This window comes from Pygocentrus nattereri, chromosome 23 (assembly GCF_015220715.1).
Source record: "Pygocentrus nattereri isolate fPygNat1 chromosome 23, fPygNat1.pri, whole genome shotgun sequence".
Classification (NCBI taxonomy): domain Eukaryota; kingdom Metazoa; phylum Chordata; class Actinopteri; order Characiformes; family Serrasalmidae; genus Pygocentrus; species Pygocentrus nattereri.
In genome coordinates, this window is record NC_051233.1 from 16,284,773 (window position 1) to 16,309,186 (window position 24,414).

Here is a 24,414-nt window from a genome sequence, read left to right on the forward strand (position 1 = left end):
GTCTTTTAGGTCAAAAGCCACATAGGTTCTGCTTATTAGAGAAACTTTTATCTGACATAACTAGACCCATATGATCCCAGCACTAGTACTACTAAGCATGGTCAGGGTATGAATGGTAAAAAATGGTCAGCATTCTTATTCTGAGACACACACACCTATCATACATCCATCCATCCATCCATCTTCCAAGCCGCTTCTCCGTCAGGGTCGCGGGGGGGTGCTGGAGCCTATCCCAGCAGTCTTCGGGCGAAAGGCACGATACACCCTGGACAGGTCGCCAGTCCATCACAGGGCACCTATCATACATACATACACAAATATATATGTGTGTGTGTGTTGGAAAGGCTCTTTAAAAATAAAGCTGCTGGTGCAAAAAATATGTACTGCCTTTCATACTCAAGATATTCAAACATTTTAATTGGTTTTGTGTATCTAGACTGATAATGTAGTCTAGTTTTTTTTCCTCTGTAGCAGTGTCCTTCAGGTTGGTGAAAGATTTTCTTAAAAATATTTTCACTACTACTTTACTACTAGCATATTTCTAATGTATCTATTTCCAATAAGTAAGATGCCACCACATATGACAGTGGATGTCCAGGTGCAATTCAAAATATTTGCCTTTGGTCTTCCTTGTTACCAGATGCTGCAGTTGCTTTATAGTACTAGACAGCATAGTAGGGCTAACGTCCATTTCCTGTGGTGATGTGTGCAAAATACAAGAGTGTATTGAAAGGTATTGCAGATTTGTCTGTCCATAGACTGAGCCATTCTTATGCATAACTGACAAAGCTTTGTCGAGGAGAGTGAGCCTGTGAGCTCCGTTGAAACGAATTAAAGTGAAGTGCCTTTCAGAAAGAAAGAATGTGCTCTTGTTCTGGCTCCCCAGCCTGCTCTGTGTAAGGCAGATTTGTAGGGTGTGGTCGACCTGAAACTTACAACCTCACCCTGTACAAAAGACTACAACGATCCAGAGACCTAAAAGTTGAACAGTGGCCTCAACCAAATGCCATCTCACATACCTAACAAACCTGAACTAGGAAGGTGTTTGAATGGAAATACTGCCTTGAGTCAAGCATGTTGAAACTGTGCAAGAAAGCAGGATGACTGCATGGCACCAAAACAAACGAAAACAATCATAGTTTCTAGACATCACAGATGCCAAACTTTGTCATCACTTACACAATACCAGAGTACACTGTACCAGGCACAAAGCAGTTGGACAAGAGCGATCAAGTACTTCAGTGCAAAGGCCATCTCTCTCAAATATGTAGTACAGTAGAAACACTGTTTGCAAAGCTAATCCATTTGTAATTATGCAATGACTTCAATAAGGGCAAAGGAGCAGGCAGTGTGTTGAATTTAGTTTGTGGTGGACAAGTGTCCACAGGTTACCACTGAGAAGGTGTCCAGTCTGTTTAATAAATGGGATTTCTGGAAAATCTTCTTGGCTGTCAAATGTTCAGATATTAGAACCACTGCATGGAGTTGCTCTAGAAAACTTAGCCCATTCAGTTCCTTTCTCTCCGAAATTGTAAATCCAGGGTCTTTCGCTCCACGGGGGAGGCTGGCTCTCACATCTTCCTCCGGCAGCGACAGCAGCAGGAATAGCAGCGGCCCACTTGCTCTTCATCCTCCTTCACCGTGTAGGTGCCCTGGCTGTTATATGGAGGTGGACGCTGATTGTTATCTCTCACCTCTCCGTAGACAGGCACACCAGCTGAACTCTCCTCTCCTTGGGGTTTGAAGCTCCCATAAGGGTTTTGAGCAGAGCTACCATTGTAAGAGCTTTCCAGGGTCATTGGGTTGATGATGACCATGCTGGAGTCTCCATATTCACGTAGCTTAGCACGGGGAATGGTGACATTGCCATAAGGGTTGTCCAAAGAAAGATTCATGGTGTCAAACTTTGTCAGTCCAAGGCTAACTAAGGGTAACCTTCTATGGCTTAGCACAGAAGAAGATTAGGCATGAAGCTGTACCATCAACAGTAAGGTTGACACGATGTTCCTGATTGGCTTGACACCTATGGAAATACAGAAGAGCTTACCAAAGATGATTTTTCTTATAATTCTTTTTTTAATTAAAGCACAAGGAAATTGTTTATGTAGGAGGATCATGTGCACTATATGACTGCAACAAGCTCACCTACACTCTCAAAAATAAATGGTGCCAAAATAATTTGCCATAAAACATAGACTTTTGGTTGCTTAAAGAATTTTTTAACTGATGGTCCTTTGAAGAACAATTTTTGTAAATAAGGAGAGTGAGTGTAAAACTACCAAATAAAGTTCCCGCCCCCCGTACCATATTTTCATGCCAATAACCAATTCAGAACCTTTATGTTTAAGAAAATAGTTGTAATTTATTACCTTCCTTCAAAAGTTTTCTGTGTGATATTGCAGGGCACAACCTAATAGGGCTTACTTGATAAGACTAGATTAGTGCTCAACAATCATTTCAATCAAATAATATATAGTTTCACCCCTTTTTTATACTTAAAATGACCCTCATACAGACAAACTGAATCAACGGATCTGTAAGCAATAGCAGTACACAAATTAGAAGAGAAGTTCCTACCGATGAACGTATGTTCTGTGGAGAGAAATGGTGGTTGTGTATCATCAGGCCCCAGAGCAGGTGTGTTGGGTCTCCAGTGAGCTGTACAAGAGCTGTTCTTCCTTTTTTGGAAGCGTAATGTCGCACACCTGAGCAGATGAAGTGGCTGTCGAGGTGAAACTCGCGTTTGGTTTGAGCCCTGACTGGCAGTGTTTGTGTAACCCCGCCCTTGAGTGTCCCAGCACAATCACTACATTAAGGAGTTAGTCTGCAGGTGGGGGATGGGTTGTCAACTCAGGAATGTCCCTCCTGCGTTTCACAGCCACAGGTGTGTTTTCCATGTTTAAATGGATTGCAGTGTCCCTGGCTGCAGTAAACGACACTGTTGAGAGGGATTTCTAGAAAGAAAAGAAATGGGGGAAAGTATGTAAACTAATCATATGCATATTGTGTTGCTCACACAACAAAATGTAGGGCAGATATTGGCCCCGAGTTCTGGATATTCCGTTTAGATGAGCTTTTCAGCGGAATGGTCAGCATGTATGTTTAACCGCATTCCTCACAACTGGATGGAAAACAGAAATTCCACATGAAATGCTATTGTATGGCTTTTGTTGTCCCTGCAACTACCCCATTAATGAAACTACTCTTGTTAGATTTTTGTCACAGCTTTGGAATACTAATTTAGATCTTTGAAATTAATAAAAAATTACGTCTACTTTACAATAGCATACCCAGACATGGCTAAGCTATGCAGTGAAATCCTTAAACTGTGGGTAATTTCATTCATATGTACTAAAATCATTTAGGTAAAATGTGTTTATTGTTTTTTCTGCTTTTTTTGTAGCTTTTATTTTGTTTGTTCTTGTTGTCCAAAATGCTATTATGGCTAAATTTAGTTTAAACAATAACACTATAAATGCCCCCAGTAGTCCTCATTCCTTACCAACATTAGCACATTTAGATGAATTATTCCTTTTAAGCTATAATAAACAGAATGATCTTGTCTGACTTGGGATATACTTCAAGTGATTAACTATGTTGATGGAATGCCATTATATTTCAGAAAGCTGAATGACGCAGCACCATCTCAATGCACACATACTGGTTCTAATACATTCTTGTTAGTCCTCTAGATGTCATAGTGCTAAGTGTGAATGCAGCTATATTTAACAGAATGGAGTGCTAGGAGAAGGCGGTGCTAGACAGGTTGATCTGAAATACTTCCTTAAGGAGGGCAGGTAGAACTGGTGTAATGTCACCTTTCCACTATGCAGTCACTAACACACAGAGAAATGTCTACGCACAGTCACACAGTTGTTGCACTCTATTATAATACATAAAGTTAGCACTATTTTAGTGGGTCATATGCTGCATTCTCTGTGCCTGCTGTGTGTCCACACTATTTTCTGGTAGAAAAGTGACAAAAACACATGACAGGGCTTGAGAGGCTCTTTAAAGCACATGTTGTTATGGCAACAGCAACTCTGGTAAAGCTAAAGGCAAAGGAAAATGGGAGGTTAAGTGTTACAGCTGAACTCTCCCTGTGTGACTGTATGTGTTTTTAACCTTGTGAGTTCATGTCCCTGGTTATATTAAGCATGAATGCTCATATCTTATCTTTAAAAGACAATAGCGCTGCCTTTTCACTGAAAGAGATCTTTCTTCGTGGCTCTCCACCTTCTTTAAAACAAAATGTCATCAAATGCCAACTGAATTTGTAAAACTCACAGCATTAAGAACACATTTACATTTACAGCATTTGGCTGACGCTCTTGTCCAGAGCGACTTACAATTTGATCATTTTTACACAGCAAGGCGAAGGCAGTGTTAGGAGTCTTGCCCAAGGACTCTTATTGGTATAGTGTAGGGTGTTTACCCAGGTGGGGATTGAACCCCAGTCTACAGTGAAGTACAGAGGTGAGAATATCATGAAAAGGGGCTGCTTCTCTGAACACATCACACAGTATACATTAAATAGCAACAGATATCTTACCCAAAAAATAATAATTCTAACCTCAGAAACCATATTTGATTTTTTTGTCAGCTAACACTGATATTGCCATTACTGTGACAAAGTGAAAAGTGATGAGCTAGACAGAAAATTACATGACTTTTACATGACAAATAAATAAAAACATTTCTTCTCCAAAGGCTTAATTTTTGCCTGATGTCATTTAATTTGGCAGTACATTATTTTATGGTAAATAAAGCATGGAAGAGTGAGGTATATATGCAGATATTATATTTTTCTCAAATTTAGTTTTTATATTAAATAGATAAGTTAATGTTAATATGCAACCAAATAGACATTTAAGCTTGGCAACAGGTTTTATGTTAATAGTATTATTTAGTAATATTGGTTCTCATTGGACTTCCATTGGCGTTTTATGTGAACATCTAAAAATGTATCTATTTCTAAAAAAAAAAGTATATTTCTTGTTATAATATTCAATGCCATAAAAACATTGCAATCTTCTTGATTTTGACTGTATATGTGCATATTTGTCACAGTGAATGCTTTTAGATGTTTAAACAAAATGTGTTAAGGAAAGACAACCTTTTCAAATACAAAACACACATGTAAACAAAAAATAAACAAAACAAATATGTAAATCAGCTGTGTGAAAAAGTAAGTGCCCCTTTAAAATAATATTTCATGAACTTCAGCAATAACTGCAACCAGCATTTCCCACAATTTGATATCAGCCTTTCATTTTCCCATGAATTCCACTTCTGCCCAGTCCCTTTCTTACTGCAAATTCATTAACACTGACCTAAACTGCAGTTTTTTAAATGTTCCACTGGACTTTTGCCCCTGTACCCTTGAGAAATTTCTGGTAGGCCACCACTCTTGGAAAAATTCACGTTCATGTTACAAGGGTTCTCAATGGTAGATAGTGGCTCCCACTCTGGTTTGATGATGTCCTAGAAACTTACAGCTGGTTCTGTAACCTTTTTCAGACTGATACACTGTATTTCAGCAGCTTTGTCTGGCACTTGAAATTTCCTTTTTATCATGGCATAGTGTCATGCCACTTTGTGGTAACAACATCACCCTGATGATATATCTTAATATGAGTGAGGTTTACGTTCCGTAGGTTTGTCTGCATTCAAGCCTGACTTTGTTCACTGTGTGAACTGATAATAAAGGGTTTGGAAACTCAAACTCTCTCTGTAAATCACACAAAAGCACACATGCATTACAGAATTACAGATTTGTGCCAAATAGGAAACTAGCCTGAGCCCTTAGAGAAAACTTTCTGCAGAAGAATTCAAGAAAGAGGCCTGTGATAAACAAACAATTAAAAAAAAAAAAAAAAAACAACAATAGCGCATGAATTTAAATTTTTATCTGCACCTGCAGGAAAATGTCAAAGTCTTATACTTTAGAAAGGTTCCATGTAGAAAACATGGAATATTATATTTGGATCTTTTTCTTGGCACAGCTGTAGAGAAAATGATGTTGAAGAAACATTCTAGGCTGTTCCTGGAGAAGATCATTAAAAGCCACAAATTCTGGAGGTATTTTGTCAAGAGATGCTGTGCAGTATATATCAGGAATCTATGGTAGTTGTGGAATATTTCCATCTTACACAGAACTACTAGGACTGTGAAGGAGAAGCCTTCACCTGAACTGGGTATGAAACGTGTGAATAGTATTGTGTAGTGGTAAACACCTCTGTCTTCTGCTCTGTAGATCAGGGCTCAGTACCCGTCTGGGTAAGCACCCTACACAGTACCAATAAGATTCCTTGGACAAAACCTTACAAAAGCTTGTAGACTGATCATCTAAAGTTTCTTCCGAAATCAAGGGCATTGTCGGAGGCCTAGATGAAGCATTTTCGCTGATAATTATGTTGAAATGCCCGTACGCAAGGAATGTAGCTAGTCACCAGTAGGTGGCAGTAAAGCAACATAAATTGGCCTGCCAACCACAAAGGACGGTTAAGAAGATAAAAAAGTAACTAACGTCAGCTTGCACGTAGTGCTACGGGGCAGGACATATCCTCCTTCCTAAAATATGCTCATCAAGTACCTGTAGCAATAAAAATAATGAACTCCGAACTCTGTTTAAGCATTAATACATGTGAGATTCTTGCAATTAAAGACTGTATCACAACTCATTCACATAGCATACCTATAAAAGATGTGCTTTACATTTATCATATATAAAACTATGAAAAAAAATGAAATCATTGATTGCAGAGGGATTTATCTAGAAAAAAAGTTTCTTAACAGAAGTGGAAGGTATTTCCACTCTAACTTACTGCTGCACTACATTCTAACCAGGTATCCAATATAACTGATCACATGCTTTTGTCTGGAAAAATAAAACAAAATTCATTACATTAAACAGTCTGTTATTATGAATTCATTTTTAGAGTCTGGACATTTTCTTGACTTTACAAACTTTAAAGTCAATTGGATTGAAGAGTTCTTAAATAATTCTACCTCTGGAATACCATATACCTCAGAATATTTTTTCCAAACTTTGTAGCTTTGAACTTTGAAGTTCATTTACTTTGTTATTATAAGATACAAACTTAACTCTTCAACACATACTTACTTTATTTGGAATAATAAATGCATTTTGTATTAAAAAATCATTACAAAAGTCGTTGTTCCTTACAAGTCGGTTTTAACATGGTTTTATGTCAGTTAGATAATTATTTAATGACAGCAGATTTTTGCTTAGCTAAACAGACTTTTTGTCCAAGAATAAGACACCCGTAACTTCTTAAGTAAATGCACTGGTTCTGGAATTAGAGAGAGAGCGAGAAAGAGAGAGAGGGAGAGAGAGACAGAAAGAGAGAACGAAAGAGAGAAAGAGAAAGAAAGAGAAATAGAGAGAGGGAGAGAAAGAGAAAGAAAGAAAGAGAGAGAGAGAGAAAGAAAGAGAAATAGAGAGAGAGAGAGAGAAAGAGAAATAGAGAGAGAGAGAGAGAGAGAGAGAGAGAGAGAGAGAGAGAAAGAGAGAGAGACAGAAAGAGAAAGACAGAAAGGGAGAGAGAGAGAGAGAGGGAGAGATAGAAAGCGAGAGGGAGAGAGAGAAAGTTAGAGAGAGAGTAACAGCAGCAAAGAATGTGAGCTCCTAAAACTTTGAATGTTTTTGTTGGTTGTTTGGATGTGTACAGCAGCAAACAATAGTCTAAACTCAACCTAAACATACCAGGAATATTTAGACTAATTTTGAGGATCCACAGACCAGCAGAAAAGGAAGAAACTGATCTAACAAGATCCAGCTATCAACCTGGGCCTGCATCTCACAGCACATTTAAATAAAAACAACAGAAAACTGCTCAACAGGGGAAGAATAGGAAAAGGCCTGGACCAAATCTAGGAGACAGAACACAAACAGAGGAAAACAACAGACCAGACTGACTGATAAAGGGGTAAGCTTCCTTTTTTACTCCTTTACAGAAACTTTTAAACAGTTTTAAACATTTTCAGCACTGCTGGTCCTCTCTCAGCTCAGATAGAACCTTTGTGTGCCACGTAGAATGCCAGTTAGAAATGCTGCTGGGGCAGCTCAGTGGGCAGAGCCTCGGCTCCTTAGCCATCAGATAACCGGAAGATGCCAATAGTGAGAGCAATAAGAAGAAATACAAGGCAGAAATATTAAGAGACCACCCAGAGACACTGAAAGCAGATTTCACCATAATAAATGGGAGAGAAACTAAAGTTGACCTACTGTTTTACACAGAAACACCCAGATGTTTGGCATTCAACTCTCCATGCTGACAATAAGCACTTTAAAATGTGTGGCAGTAAAACGATGAGGCAGCTCTACGTTGACAGCTCACCTAAATTCAACATTAATATTTACAAAACTGGAACATGATTCAAGGGTCTGAAACAAATCTTGAAAAATTTGAACAGGACTTGTGGAAAAGAATAAACCTACTCTACCCCCTACAGCAGAATGTAGTGATGTGATGTCTACCCCACACACAGGCCCCAGGACCGTTCTAACAGACCCAACTGGTACCAATACAGTCTCACCCAAAACACCTACAACAGTCAGACGTATTCAGGACTGCCTCTCCCTCCTAGAGGTCAAGATAATGGAAATGAAAGAAAACAAACTTGCTGAAAACGACATTATTCAAGAACTAAAAACTGAACTAACTCAGCACAAGAAAGAGACTCAGGATAAAGTTAAACAAATTGAAAGAGATATGAATTTGCTTCAAAGAGAAAACAAGGCTCTAAAAGACGATTTGATGAGATTAAAAGAAGAGCTGGTCCAGAAAGACACACAGATCATCAGCCTCACAGAGCAGCTCCTACAAAAGACGACAAGACACTGCACAGACGCTCGCTATACAAAATACTTCGCACTGCATCCTGAGAACAGTGGAAGACAGCCAGAGCTCCGCCCCTCCAGGACTCAAAGTAAGCCGAGCTCAGCCCCTCTAGCACTCAGAGGGAGCCAGAGCTCCGCCCCTCCAGCACTCAGAGGACGCCAGAGCTCCACCCCTCCAGTGCTCCACATAATGAGCCCTATACATACAAGAACCTACAGGATCATTCCCCTCCAGCCCCTCTGTGCCCTCCTGTTGTGCACCGTTCATGTCACATGCCAGGTCGACCTGTACAGCCTCCCAAAACAGCTTTACTCATTGACTCCAACGGGAAATTTTTAAAACATCGACAGATGTTTCCAACACACAGAGTAGGGTGCCCCACAACCCAAGCAGCAGATGAACTGCTTCATCCTGCACAGTTGGGTACACCAGATAACATCATTATACACACAGGAACAAATGAGCTGCATTCATGTGGGAAAAGTCTCGCAACAGCAGTAATACAGACAGCTCTGAAAGCTCAACAGGAGTTTCCAAACACTAACATTACCATCTCCACCTTATTGCCACGAAGAGACATTCCCTATGAAACAATCAAGGAAATTAATGATATTATCAGTACAGAATGTACCAAGATGACTGGTATTAAAATTGCCCATCATCCAACACTAACAACTGAGCACCTATATGACCACGTTCATGTACATTAAAACAATGTTTGGATGCTAGCATATGACCTGGAAGCAGCTATGCCCAACCCTTGGTTCCCAGCACCTTATCCAGTCAGGTGACAACCAGAATACCAGCAGCTCTCGCATGTAATCAGTCACACAGACTACCGTCCAGAGAACAGAGTGCAACTTAAGAAAGACAGACGGAGGAGAGCCCCACCAAACACTGCAACACCCAGCAGAACCTCATAGAACAACTCTACAAAGAGTAGAGCCCAGCACAGCAACACTGCACCCAGCAGAAACATGCCCAGCAACACTGCATCCAGCAGAACCACACCCAGCAACACTGCACCCAGCAGAAACATGCCCAGCAACACTGCATCCAGCAGAACCACACCCAGCAATACTGCATCCAGCAGAACCACGCCCAGCAACATTGCACCCAGTAGAACCATGATCAACCCTTACAGCAGACCCCTGCCAAGTGATGCTACACACTGCGCAACACAGGCATCCCCACAACCCTGCCAACAGCCCTCCTATGCTCAGATGGTATACACTGGGAAACAAACAGACGATACCAGCCTTTGAAGAGGTGAGACAACTACTCCAACATATCTGTAGAATCGTTGGATAAACTAAACAGAACTCTAAATGTTATTACTTTTCTAATTATTATTATTATTGTTATTATTATCTTTTTATACTATTCATACTGTAACTGTTGCTTTCTGATGTACATATCTACTAATGGTCAGTGAATACCAGTTTAATTTTAGAGGAGATCCCTTACCATTAGCTCTTGGAAAATCCAAGTACTCTACTCCTCAACATTTGGTTTTAAAAACACAAACGTCGACTTCTTAGTGAATATCTCTGATGTAGACATTATTATATTATTAGAAACATGGTGTAAAGATGACACTGGCACTCACTGTCCCACACATTATAAAGATATTTTACTGCCCTCTCTTAAACAGGGAAACATTAAACATGGTAGAGACCTGGGGGGGTTATTATTTGGTATTAGGATGATTTGTCTGCCTATCTAACAGAAATGAAAAGAGCATCCACACACATTTGGCTAAAATTAAATAAACACATTACTGACTGTGAATACATTCCAACTAAAAAACATCAGATGGAATCATGACAGTGAACCTTTTTTTTGAAATTTAAAACCTCTATGATCTCCCCAGAAATCACCAACCTTATTAATACATTTTAGTCAGAGATATTTGAATTAAACCAATCAGGTGTAAATATTAATTAATGATTATTATAAATTAATAACATATATTGTAAATCAGCTAAGAAAGCAGGCAATTTCACAAATACCACACACAACCAAAAAAACTAAAGAAGGAATACTGGTTTGATTCTTTTGGTTTTGGTTCCAATTCTGGGAACAGTGGAACAACCTGAGTAGCACAACTCCACAAAACCTGGCCATAGACAATCCAAATATCTGGAAAAATCACTTCAAGAAATTATACAACCAATTACCACAAGACAGCCTCAACCTAGAGCAACAGAACATTAAAGACAAATTAAAAACACTAGAATTAAGTATCAAAAGCTATCAAGACCCACGATCACCAAATCTCACTAGAAGAATTAAATCACCAAATCAAAAAGCTTAAACCTAGTGAAGCCTGCGGCCCCGACAGCATCAGGACAGAGATGCTGATGAGCAGCAGCCCCAAGCTGCTGCAGGCTCTGCTCAGGTTGTTCAACATCGTTCTCCAGTCCGGCTGCTTTCCTGAGATCTGGTGCTGGGAGCTTATTTCCCCAATCTACAAGAGTGAATACAAACTGGACCCTAATAACTACCGAGCCATCTGTGTGAGCAGTAACCTGGGGAAGGCTTTCTGCTGTATTATTAACACCCGAATACAGGCCTTCCTTACCGAACACAATGTCCTGAGTAAAGGACAAATTGGCTTTTTACCAAATCATCGCACTACTGACCACATTTACACCCTACACACCCTAATCCACTAGCCACTTTGATTCTATTTGGCAAGAAGGTTTATATTACAAAATTCTCCAAAATGGTGTAGGAGGTAAAGTCTATGACATTAAATCAATGTATGTCAATAATAATAAATGTGGAATAAAAATTGTCAATAAAATGACAGATCTCTTCACTCAATGGCATGGTGTCAGGTAGGGCTTCAGCTCTAACTCAACTCAGCTTCAACTCTATTTAACATATACATTAACGATTTAGCGGTGTTACTGGAGCAATCTGCAACACCTGGCCTGACACTAAACCACACAGAAGTTAAATTTCTCCTCTACGCAGATGACCTTGTGCTGCTGTCGCCCACTGAAAAGGGGCTACAGCAGCACCTGGATCTGCTAGAGTAGTACTGTCAGAACTGGGCCCTGACAGTAAACCCAAACAAATCTAAAGTCATGATCTTCCAAAAGAAAGCCAGATCTCAGGAAAGCAGATGTATGTTCAATCTAGGAGACACCGCACTGGATCAAACATTTTCCTATGATTACCTGGGACTAAAGATCAGTGCCTCAGGAGGCTTCAGTCTGGCAGTGAATGCACTGAAAGAAAAGGCCTGCAGGGCCCTCTATTCAATCAGGAAACAATTCCACAAGATTACTATCCCAATTATACTTCAGACCAGCTACCCATGCCCCAGCTGCCACCACCTGCTTTGGACTAGCTGCCCACCCTACACTGATGTTCTCATAGACTCCTAGTTATTCCTAATACCAATATTGTTGCTATTAATATTAGTAGTATAATCACTTGTAGGTAGTTTGACCAGAGGAGGATGGGTCCCCCCTGGTGAGCCTGGTTCCTCCCAAGGTTTCTTCCTCAGTTCTGAGGGAGTTTTTCCTTGCCACTGTTGCCCCTGGCTTGCCCACCGGGGGGTTTTTTGTACATTCTTACAATCCTGTTAAAACTTTGTCTTTTCCGAAATTCTGTACAACAACTGTTGTAAAAAGCGCTATACAAATAAATTTGATTTGATTTGATTAGAATCTGGACAAAGATCTTTGACAGTATAGTCCTGCCCATTGCACTGTATGGTAGTGAAGTCTGGGGTCCACTCAGTCATCGTGACTACAATAGATGGGACAAGCATCCCACTGAAGTCCTGCATGCAGAATTTTGCAGAATGATTTTAAATGTCCAGAGAAAAACACAATGAACGCATGCAGGGCTGACTTAAGCCAGTTCCCTCTAATCATGAACATTGAAAAAAGAACACTAACATTTTGGATGCACCGAGGGGGCGCTAGTGAGCACGCAATGGAGTAGGTTGCAACTTTAGTGAGCTCTGCACAAAAGTTATAATTTTCCCTTTTTAAATGGCGCTTTGGTCGACTGTACAATATTGAAAGACTACCCAAGACTGCGTTACGTTTTTTTTTTGAGACGATATATTTCCTGACAAATGTAAATGGTGAACAACCTGTGCAAATACAAATATACGGACAAGCCCTGTTGAGGGGGCGAGACTCAGGAAGAAGGATTGCTGGTTGAGGCGGCAGATCATGGACTATGATCCCCGTTAAAGAATCAAGGCACTTGGATAGAGAGATGCTTTCTTCTTTATTAAAGGGTTTTATCTTGACATCCCTTTGCACGTGTGAATGTGTGTGTATGTGTGTGTGTGTGCGTGTGTGTGTGTGTGTGTGTGTGTGTATGTGTGTGTGTGTATGTGTGTGGTCTGAAAATATACAGAAAGGTAATACAATGTGTTAGAAATGATGAGAACCTTCCTCAAATTACATTTAAACATTAACAAATAACCTGCCATACAGTTAGAAGTTGACTAGTAAGATTCCTTACTTCGATACAAATTGCCACTTACGCATAATAGCGTAACAGCCATGTAATAGCAATGGCGGAGAAAAGTATAGAATTGCCAACGTAATATTCGCAGAGGTAAACATGCGTAACAGCATAACTTTATATGGTATAAATGACAACGAATAAGTCAATGTTTCAAACTCTCAAATAAAGCTTAGTCACAAACACTACAATAAACCAAGTCGGATAAACCGTGTCGTAAAATATACATTGCAAATGAAATATTTGTCATTATTAAGCCATTACAGGCATTCAAAGTTAGCTGCAGTGCTAGCTAACAACATTGAGCTGCAGGCTACTTGGCTAACTCAAGCTAACCAAACTCCCACAATATATTTCCGTTTAACACAAACAGCTTCAGTCTGACCCAGCAGCTTCAGTCTGACCCAGCAGCTTCAGGTTTCAGTGTGACTGGGCATGTCCTGACATGTTCAGACTGCGTTAATGCCGTTTTACCAGCAGATGACGTTTCACCTGCTGGGCTTTCTAACACAGCCGCCCCCAAATGTCCGTCCTGAGGACATTTGAACTCCCAGAGAAAGCCCATCAGTTAGTGCCATCCTCAGAGTCACTGATTTTAGGCAGCTGGATGAGCCGGGCGACAGGTCGAACGTAGGTCCTTTCCTTAACCTTTACAGTTGCTGTTCTGACGTTCCCATCTGCTCCAGGATGTAATTTGACCACTTTTCCCACTGGCCAGAGCGCTCGTGGGAGCTGTGGATCAACTATTAGAACGACCTGGTCCATGGCCAGCTGGCCTCCATCAGTCTGCCACTTAGATCTTCCCTGTAGGCTTGGCAGGTACCGTCGGATGAAGGTTGACCAGAAGTTGTCTGCTAACACCTGACTATGCCTCCATCGTTGTGTCCCCAGAATACTGCTTGAGTCATACAGGGCCTGCGGCAATGAGGAATCACGACACCCCATAAGTAGAACGTGTGGCGTAACTGGGTCAGGGTCAGCAGCATCAACTGAAACGTATCCAAGTGGTTTAGAATTTAGAATCCCTTCCACTTCAACGAGAACGGTGTGCAGGACCGGTTCTGGTACTGACTGATCACGGAGGATGACTCTGAGCGCATTTTTCACGGATCGGACTTCTCGCTCCCAGGCCCCGCCAAAATGTGGGGCACTTGGTGGATTGAACCGGAAGGAGATCTTCTGTTTTGCTAGCTGATCTTGCAGCTCGGGTGCCATGGCATCAAAGGCCTCCTGTAATTCCCGAAGTTGGTACCATTATCACACAGGAATTCAAACGGAGTGCCGCGCCTGGCTATGAATCTGCGCACGGACAGCAGGAAGGAATCCGTATCAAGACTCTCTAACAAGTCGAGGTGGACGCACCTGGTGGTCAGGCATTTATACACAATCCCCCATCGCTTCTCAGTCCTGCGGCCGATTTTCACAGTTAATGGGCCAAAACAGTCCACTCCCGTGGAGTAGAATGGTGGTTTGTAGATACGCAGCCTGCAGTGTGGAAGATCCGCCATCTTGGGAACGTCTGGCTTGGCGCGCCAGAGCTGGCACCCCCTGCAGCTGTGCTGATGCTTCCGTATCGCCTCCCGGGCACGCAGGACCCAGTACTGCCGTCGCATCTCGGCCAACACCCGTTCGGCCCCCGGATGGAGAAGCTTGTCGTCGAAGTCCTGAATCAGCAACTTAGTGATCTGGTGTGCTGGATCCAGAATGATCAGATGGATAGCATCTGCTTCCAGATCCTCTGCCTGCCGGAGTCTACCCCCAACGCGAAGTAGTCCTGTGGCCTTGTCATATTCAGGTGAGAGTGTGATCAAGCGACTATTAGCTGAAACAGGTCGACTAGCTTTAAGGGCCTTTAAATCCTCAGGGAAAGAGTCCTGCTGAGCCTGGGCCAGGAGTAGCTTCTCTGCGAAGAGGTAGGTTGCAACATCTGCAGCCTGACAGTCACTAGAGGCAGCCGCCCCATGAAGGGATGTGACGGTAGTCTGGACTAGCTCCTTCCAGGTGTGGAACTGCACCGGATCAGGTAGGCCTGGGTTCCGAGTCTCAGATGTTATACCGACAAAGGTGGACTTCCGGAGTTCGACAGAGTCAAATTCATCGTCTGCTGCTGTGGGCATAGCCGGCCACTGGTCCAGAGGCTGACGGAGGAAATCTGGACCATTGATCCATCTGTGTGAATGCGCCATATCTGAGAGCCTCAAGCCTCATGTTATGTCATCCGCTGGATTCCTCGCCGAGTCCACATACCTCTAGCTGGCTACCTCAGTTAGAGTTTGAATCTCTGCAATACGCGTGCCGACAAAGACCTTGTAACGACACGACTCTGATCTTAGCCATTGGAGCACCGTAGTGGAGTCTGACCAGAGGAACGTCTGTTGAATGGGTATGGTCAGCTCTGTCTGGATAAGCTTGGCGAGCTGAGCACCAGTGAGTGCTGCGCTAAGTTCCAGACGTGGCATGCTAAGGCGTTTCTTCGGTGCCACTCTCGATCTAGCTAGCACAAAGGAGGTGTAGATATGACCTTGGTCATCGACGGTGTGTAGGTAGGCTACTGAACCATACGCTCTCTCTGACGCATCGCAGAAGACGTGAAGCTCCCTAGATGCAGTGGGCCCGTCGGCACATGGAGGCGCATAGGTTCGTGGAAATTGGAGGTGGATGAGATCAGGAAGCTCCATCACCCAATCGATCCACTGTTCTCTCAGAGACTGAGGCTCAATTGGATCATCCCATCCGATGTCTTGCTTCCAGATATCCTGGATGATGACCTTCGCCCTGGTGATGAAAGGATTGATAAAGCCGAGTGGATCATACTGACTAGCCAGAGCTCTATAAATATTCCTCAGGGTTGGCTCGAGGTGGTCCACTGGGCGGTGCTTGAAGCCTAGTGAGTCGGTGAGACAGTTCCACTGGAGGCCCAAGGTCGACTCCTGCAGGTTGTTGCTACCCTTAGACAGCCAAAGCTCACAGCTGTCTGATTTGGCTTCTGGGGGAAGATGCTCGATTACTGCTGGCACATTACTCGCCAACTGCAGGAGATCAAATCCTCCTTCCAGGAGTAGCTTGCGTAGGTTGTCAATGAGAGCTTTGGCTTCCGCTGCAGTTTGGGTACTCTGGAGACATAGTCCACATAGAAGGAGTGCTCCACAACTTCGACTAAGTTGGAATTGTCGCCACAGTTATCTTGAACATGACGTTGGAGAGCATATACAGCACAACAAGGGCTGCATGTGGTCCCAAACGGCAGCACCTGCCATTCATAGATAGTTGGCTCTTCCTCCCTCTGCATGTCTCTCCAGATGAACCTCAGCACTTGTCTGTCAGTGGGCTGCAAACGGATCTGATGGAACATTGCCTTTATGTCCCCACTCACAGCAACTGAGTGCTGACGGAATCTCAGTAAGACACCTAGCAGTGAAGGTCCCAAGGTCGGTCCAGGCAACAGGAGTTCATTCAGTGACTGCCCTCGGTACTGGAAAGAACAGTCGAAGACGACTCTATCCTTTCCGTTGTGGTGGACCATATGGTGTGGTATAAACCACGACTCTGGTGACTGGTTGGCTTCTTCTGATGAGATCTTTGAAACGTAGCCTGATTCCTCCAGCCTCCGGATCTCAGCACAGTAAGATTTAGCTTGTGTAGGGTTCTTAGCAAGCTTCCGCTCTGTGCTGCGAAGCCTGGGGAGTACTGCTTCCGCAGGAGCCAGGAGAGCTATGTCGGTCATACGGCGAAGAAGAGGAGTGGCGTAGCGTGGCATGCCATCTACGGTCACTCTAGTGGTGGTTGTCTGGAGCAGAGCGAGAGCGTGTTGGTCTTCCTTCGAGCGAGTGATAACTTTCTCACTGTAGGACAAGGTGTCCATTTGCCAAAGGCGTTCCACATTCCTAAGGAGCTCGCTGGGAGCTGAGGCCGTGGTGATGTGTAGGCATTGTTGGACTCCAGGTAAGAAATGGACAGTATCAACTGGCCCTTGAAGAGACCAGCCCAGCTTAGTGCAGATGGCAACAGGTCCGCCTGATGGTCCTGCGTGCACTGGTTGGACTGGAGTGATCAGGTGGGGCATATCAGACCCGATTAGGAGCACAGGTTGAACCCGGTTCACAGGAAGTAAGGGAAGTTCTCGGAGGTGTTTGTATTTCTGCTGCAGCACACCAACTGGATAAGTGTATTCAGCGAGAGCTAATCCCTCGGCGGTGAAGGCGTGGGGTATCAGGTGCTTCTCGTATGGCCGCAGCGGTGATGATATCTCCAAGGAGACTGATGCGCCATTAAGTTGCTTAACGCTTTGGTGCACAGTCTGCAAGTGAAGAGTCTCTGGATGGCTGACTACTTCAATTAATAATAATAAATACAACCCAGACATTATTAGGTACACTTACCTTGTTTCTATATATGTTGTCCATTGTATCAGCTCCACATACCATATAGGTGCACTGTGTACTTCCAATAGACTGTAGTGCATCTGTTACTCTGCATAAAACAGAGCTGGCATCATGTGGGTGATGGATCATTCTCAGCACTGCAGTGACACTGACCTGGTGGTGGCCCCATCCCAGTTTTACATAATGCTGAAATCAACAGCAGGTTATGGTTGCTGAAAATGCTGGTTGTCCAAGTGGTGCTCAGAAAAGAATGTGGGCTTTTTAGAGAATTGGTCTACTTTTGAGGGCAAGCCTGGTCTCTTGGACAGCCATCAGTATAGGACAGTCAGACACAGACAAGCCAGAGCCAAGGCCAGGTAGAAGACAGACAGGCTGAAACAACTGTCTGGTAGTTGCCTTGAGATGCCACAAAGGTTCCACCCAATTGAGACTTTGATTCCCTGAATCAAAGACAATTTCAGACAACCTCAAAAATATGTTCTACTAAGGTTCTTAGGTGTAAACCAGAAACCAGGCTACAAATTCCCTTCTTTTGAAATGTATATAATTACAATCTATAGACCACCAGGGCCATATTCTGAGTTCTTACAGGAATTTGCTCACTTTTTATAAGGTTTGATACTCTCCAATAAAGTAAAATTATCAGAGATATTAATATTCACATTGACAAACCACAGGATCCACTGAGTACGGCATTTGTATCTTACACTCTGTTGATTTCACTCAGAAATATAAAGGGGCCCACTCGTTATTGCAACAGCACTCAAGATAATTTTAATCTTTGGCGTATTCATAGATCATTCAGCCATTCTCCACCAGTCTGAGTCTCAGTGTCAGATAATTATCTAATCTCATATTTGTAATATTTGTTCATTGCATGCACTTGTAGCAGACTGTAACATCCTCCAAACCTAGTAGCTTTATCAGAGACCTCCCAGATCCATCAGCTTCTGTCAGCTGTCTGTCTGACCTACCGAAAAAATAATGAATTATTATTAAAAAGTAAAAAATAACAAGGCAGAAAAAGCTTGCCCCATGTACAACGATGATACAAGTTTGAAAACAGACTATCAGAGAATTATTGCATAATGAAGTAAGCTTCTGTTGGTGTTTTGGGGATATTTCCCACTGATGGTAAAATAAAGCTCTGGGAGTCATCTGCCCTGATGTTTGTTTGTATAATGTCAGGACTTAAGCAGCTTGCAAATGAGAAGAGGCTTTATTTGGGGCAGTCTATATAACAGACGTGGTCAAAACACAAGCAGGCAATAGTAAATGCAGATCCATATATAACAAAACCAGGATATAAAATGAAGGTCAAAACGGAGACAATACAAAAGAAAAAGCCTCAGGCTCAGGTTAGGTTAGGAAACCCAGAGACTTTGCCAACACAGCTCAAACAAGGGGTATAATTAAGGCGCTTATATATAAGCCAGCCATCTGGGGAGCAGGAACAAGAGCAGCCTGGGGAGCAGGAACTGGAGTGGCCCTGGGAACTGGAACAGGGGAGTTTGCTCCAGTAGTAGTTGCTAACCCAGGGGGGGTGGCTAGAGGATCCATCACAGGAGAGGAGGTTCTGGGAGCTTTCACAGGCATCATATCTTAGAGTGGCATGATGAGGGCACGACAGGCCAGAGCTTTCCATAGCACAGGGTGGAGCCTTGAAGGTTGGCACTGATGGGCCAGTGGTCTCATAGCACTGGCATGGAGTCTTGAGGGCACAGCATCAATGGGCTGTGCTCTCCTTAACACTAGCCACAATTACATGCAGCCTAAGAATCTGTTAATAATCCGACTAATAGCTCAATTGGAATAGAATATGTAAACACCTCAATCGGAATGCTCTAGTCCGATTCAGGCCATTCGGAATACAATTTCTAGCCGATTGAACAAGGTGGGTAATCCTGTAAATAATACATTAAACAGAAGAATAATAGCCACGTAAACGCCTGTGTCCGATTACACCTCCAAACAACATGCAATTACATTCTCCACATGTGCATTCACATCATAGCGAAAGTTTATAACATTCAACACGGTGGAGCAGAAACTGGTCTGCAGAGGAAACAAAGTTTATGCTTTGAACTTTAAAGAGGCCGATGGGACGGACATCCATCTTATGTGTCTCAGAGCATGATGTCTCCCTCTCAACACTTCCTTTAATTTCCTTTTTGTGAAGCAGTTAAAAACACAAGCGCGCCAACGGAAAAGTCATCTCACTCTGACTGGACCTCACATGAGGATCGCTGTCATGGTAGCGTTTACTCTAAGTGATACTCCACCCCTGCACTGTCCTACTGGCATTCTCTGGAGCTCTGGGCAATGCAGTGGAATTCTGTGCAGGACTGCTGGTATTCTCTAGACCTCTGGGTGGTGCTGTGAGACCCTCTTCGACCATAGGGGACTCCAGTGCATCCAGTGTGTCCCCGTCGCCCCACAGATCCCACTGTGGATCAGCAGTGCTGCTGGAGTTTTTAAACACCTCAGTGTCACTGCTGGACTGAGAATAGTCCACCAACCAAAAATATCCAGCCAACAGCGTCCTGTGGGCAGCGTCCTCTGACCACTGTTGAAGGACTAGATGATGATTAGCTCACACTGTACAGCAAGATATGTCAACGCAGGTGCGTCTAATAGAGTGGACAATGTGTAGTGTTTAAACACTCCAGCAGCACTGCTGTGTCTGATCTACTTGTACCAGCATAACACACCACCACCACCACGTCAGTGTTACTGCAGTGCTGAGATTGATCCACCACCCAAATAGTACCTGCTCTGTGAGGGTTCAGGGGGTCCTGACTACGGAAGAACAGGGTAAAAGGGGGCTAACAAAGTATCTGAGAAACAGATGGACTGCAGTCTGTAACTGTAGAACTACAAAGTGTACCTATACCAATCACTGCAATGGCACTTCATGTCCACTTATTTATTGCTGCTTTACTGAATCAGTGCCTCCACTATATCATCCACACATGTCACTTTATACATTACCAGCATTTAGATGTACACCTCCTACCTCGTACTCATACTGCTGCCGTCCATGCTGCTGTTATTTGTCCACCCCTTTATTTGCACCTTCTATTTATTGTTTGTTACTTGGGAGTTGACTGGACCGTGAGTACAATGTTTCGTTCCACCTCATGTACCACATGTGATGTGAATGACAATAAAGCCTTATCTTATCTCTTATCTTATATAGTAATCAGAGCTGATAAAATGGACAATGAGCACAGAAACAAGGACGTGGTCATAATGTTATGCCTGATCTGTGTATGTACAGACATTCACATTCACATTCAGTCTTTATTAAACTTCAACAACACTTTAGCCTCAAAATCCTCATCTTTGACTCTGTTTGGGGTGAGAATCAGGCCTGAATAATCTCTCCACTGCTGCAGAGCTGCTGCGGCTCCACAGCAGAACTAGATTTATAGGTTAAATAACATAATAATCCTCCTTTGCTGTAAAATCATTATAACACACAGTTCAAACACAGTTTTCACAATAAATGGACTTAAACACTGGAGTTAACACATAACTGCTAATTCACCCTTTAATGCTGAAGACTGATGCACAGACTGCTGAACACACAGCAACGCAGAGAACGAAACAGTAGAGAGAGAGAAGATGAACATCGGTAATTTGGAAATGAATGGATTTATTTGCATTTATAAATCACTACTTTGTTGATACATTTAATCTGCAGCAACTCACGAAACTTAAGTTACCTTTTCTTTCTCTTGCTTCTTGTTCGAATTCTCCCTCGAATTCACGCCTCAGACACCATTTAAGGTGGAGTAGGACAATTTGAATGAAAAGCTGGAGGATGAGAAGCGACTTCAATCTCATAAAAAGTCAAACATTGAGAGACATTTTACAAGAAACTCTTTTGCATTTATATTTCAAGCCTGTGGCAAAATTGTAGGGAAAATTTTCTCTATAGCTACATGAAGAGGCGCTACAGCTACTAGCTACATTTCATAAAATGTAGTGTAACACAGCTATTAGCTACCAAAATGTGTAGCTAACTACAAAAAGTAACGCCCTACTTAGCTTCACCCCCATCCCTGTCCTAAACTATTATAGCTCATGCTATTTCGTCATCTGTGCTGTGAATATGTATCTCTGTCTCTGCTGTGTCATCTGTTTGGATGTTTCTTGTGCCACTAACTGTAGTCTGTAAGTGTCTTTGGGTCCTTGAAAAGCGCTATACAAATGTCATGTATTATTATCAATATGACTGGAAATTAGTAAAATAAGATTACTGAGGCCATGTAGGTGAGAACACACCATAAGAATCCAATGTACTCACATTATTGACATGGTACAGCCAAGTGTCATCAATTTCAGCTTCTTATTCATTTACCTGTGTGCATTACTTCTAAATGTGCCATGTTATCAGTTATTTTATAAGTATTTAGTGAGCTTAGGCCAGACAAAACAAAAGTTTTCCTTAAAGGAACAGAGTTATTCTCTGTTTGGAATATGTTATTGGTTTTACCCCATGTAAATAAATCCCTCTGAAATTTCAGCTTCTTATACTCTTATTCTCTACTTTTACACACAATAACTTATTGTGCCATATTGCCAGATATTTCTTAGATTAGAAAACACTATTGAATCTAATCACATTAAATGTGTTAAATTTGCTTGAAGTCTAACAAGCTTTAAACTACTTGCAATTAAATTATACAGTAGATATGAATTAAAATCAGAATATCTGCAGAATTAAATATTTTATTACCTTATAGTCATACTCTTTATAATGGTATGGTGTCTCAGAGGTGAGAACTTTGCAAATCACCATGGTTTGTGTCACGTAAGTCTGGTAAAATCCAAACCAGTTCCATATCACTGATGTTGACTTTTTTAGGGACTCTTCGCTGGTGTTTTCATGGGAGGGCAAAGTTGGTATAGGTAAAAGGTTGGTGGTTGGTATTGTGTAGTGGGTAACACCTCTGCCTTCTACACTGTAGACTGGGGTTCAATCTGCCTGCCTGGGTAAGCACCCTATGCTATACCCATAATCCTTGGGCAAGATTCCTAACACCACCTTCACCTACCTGTGTAAAATCATCAAATTGTAAGTTGCTCTGGATAAGAGCATCTGCTAAATGCCATAAATTTAAATGTAAAAGCGACGCATGATGGTACGCTGTCTGGTTTATCTGCGTGTCTCTAGGGTGGGCATGAAAGGGACTAGCAAACAGTGGGCTTTGACTGAGGGAAAATAAAAACCCACATTGCTTGTATGCACATAGAACTGCAGCAGATATAACGTGCATTGATCCAGCAAACTCCCTGGGACACCCCTAGCATATATTATTAATGACTTAGCCTAATAAAGAACATTAAGCTAGAGCAGAATGTCATTAAGTAGTATTAATAATATTTGATTTTTAACCTTGTTTGTTCAAAATAATATCATAACCATAAGCACCTTAGTGCTATGGCTGGACATAGCTAACGAAGAGGGTTTCAGGTTCTGTCTGACACTTGCCACATTTATTACATTATCACAATTATTTGAGATGATAGCAATTATTAAAGCTGACTGCAATCACTTTCCACAATTATATTATGCCAAAATTAATTTCACTATCATACCAAAAAGCAGAAAGTTAAGGGTGTGTTTAGGCAAATAAAGCTAAATAAAAGAATGAATAAATGCTTAATTTTACATGATATAGATCATGGGTCCTATGATCTGATTAAATATTGTTGAAGGTATAGACAGGTTCAGACAGAACATAACCACACTAATGACTCTAATCCCACATGGTTTATTTAGACAGCAAACATGAGCTGCATCATTTCCATTTTACGTAATGAGCCATCATTCACAAATCCCTTCTCCTACTAGGCATCTGTGTGCTGATTTATAATAGTTATAAAGTTGTGAGGGACATACCATATCTTCATTGCGGGGGTGATTAAGGCCTCTAGCTCTACTTGGCAGGTCTATGCTGATGACAAGCTGTCTGTAGGTGACTAAGCTCAGGTTTCAGGGCCCTTTTTATATCAGATGTAAGTTGATAAACCCACCATTATCCACTGTCCTACTTAAGCAAACTGGTCTGCAGTCAGATATACTAGGCTCAAGTAAAATGAGCCAACTCACAAAAGCTGACCCCAGAATAGTGACTGGCAGAGGTAACAGCATCTGCAGTACAACTCCCCAACCCCCACCTTCCTACACACACACTGTTGTAACATGAACTGGTCTTGTTTTTCACTTGCTTAGACAGGCAATATATAAGACAACAGACACCCTTGGCAGCTGAGTATTAGTCCAGTTTTGATGTTTTTCTTTCTGTAAAAGTACAAATTAAGAGAGCACTAGTAGACAAGTTTTAGTGCTAGAATGAGCAGTTTCTACAAACACATAATTAACACTATAGTGCCGCTCTGAGAAAAAATGTCCTTTTGAAAAGAGGCAGTGAAAAAAATCACTGTACCACTGACTTAAAAACAAAATAATTCTCTGATTCCCAACTGACTTTAAGCACAAACCTTTGTGTGTCTGTGTGTGTGTGTGAGGCATTGGTGGTCAGCGACAGATGGGCCTTAAATATTAAAGACCATGGAAGCACACACTGTCTTCTATTCAAGAGAGTCTGTTTGGAAGGAGACAGAGGCAGCAAATGCAGACTGAATATGTCTTA

At 42.1% G+C, this 24,414-nt stretch overlaps 1 long non-coding RNA gene across 1 annotated transcript; it reads right to left on the reverse strand.

Moving 5' to 3' along the window:
• Positions 1 to 396: 396 nt before the first annotated feature.
• LOC108443851 lies at positions 397 to 2,883 on the reverse strand. Its single transcript, XR_001859184.2, has 2 exons — positions 2,578 to 2,883; positions 397 to 2,023 (listed from the first exon to the last, which is right to left on the reverse strand). It is a non-coding gene; the product is annotated as an uncharacterized LOC108443851 (long non-coding RNA).
• Between the last annotated feature and the right edge of the window lie 21,531 nt (positions 2,884 to 24,414).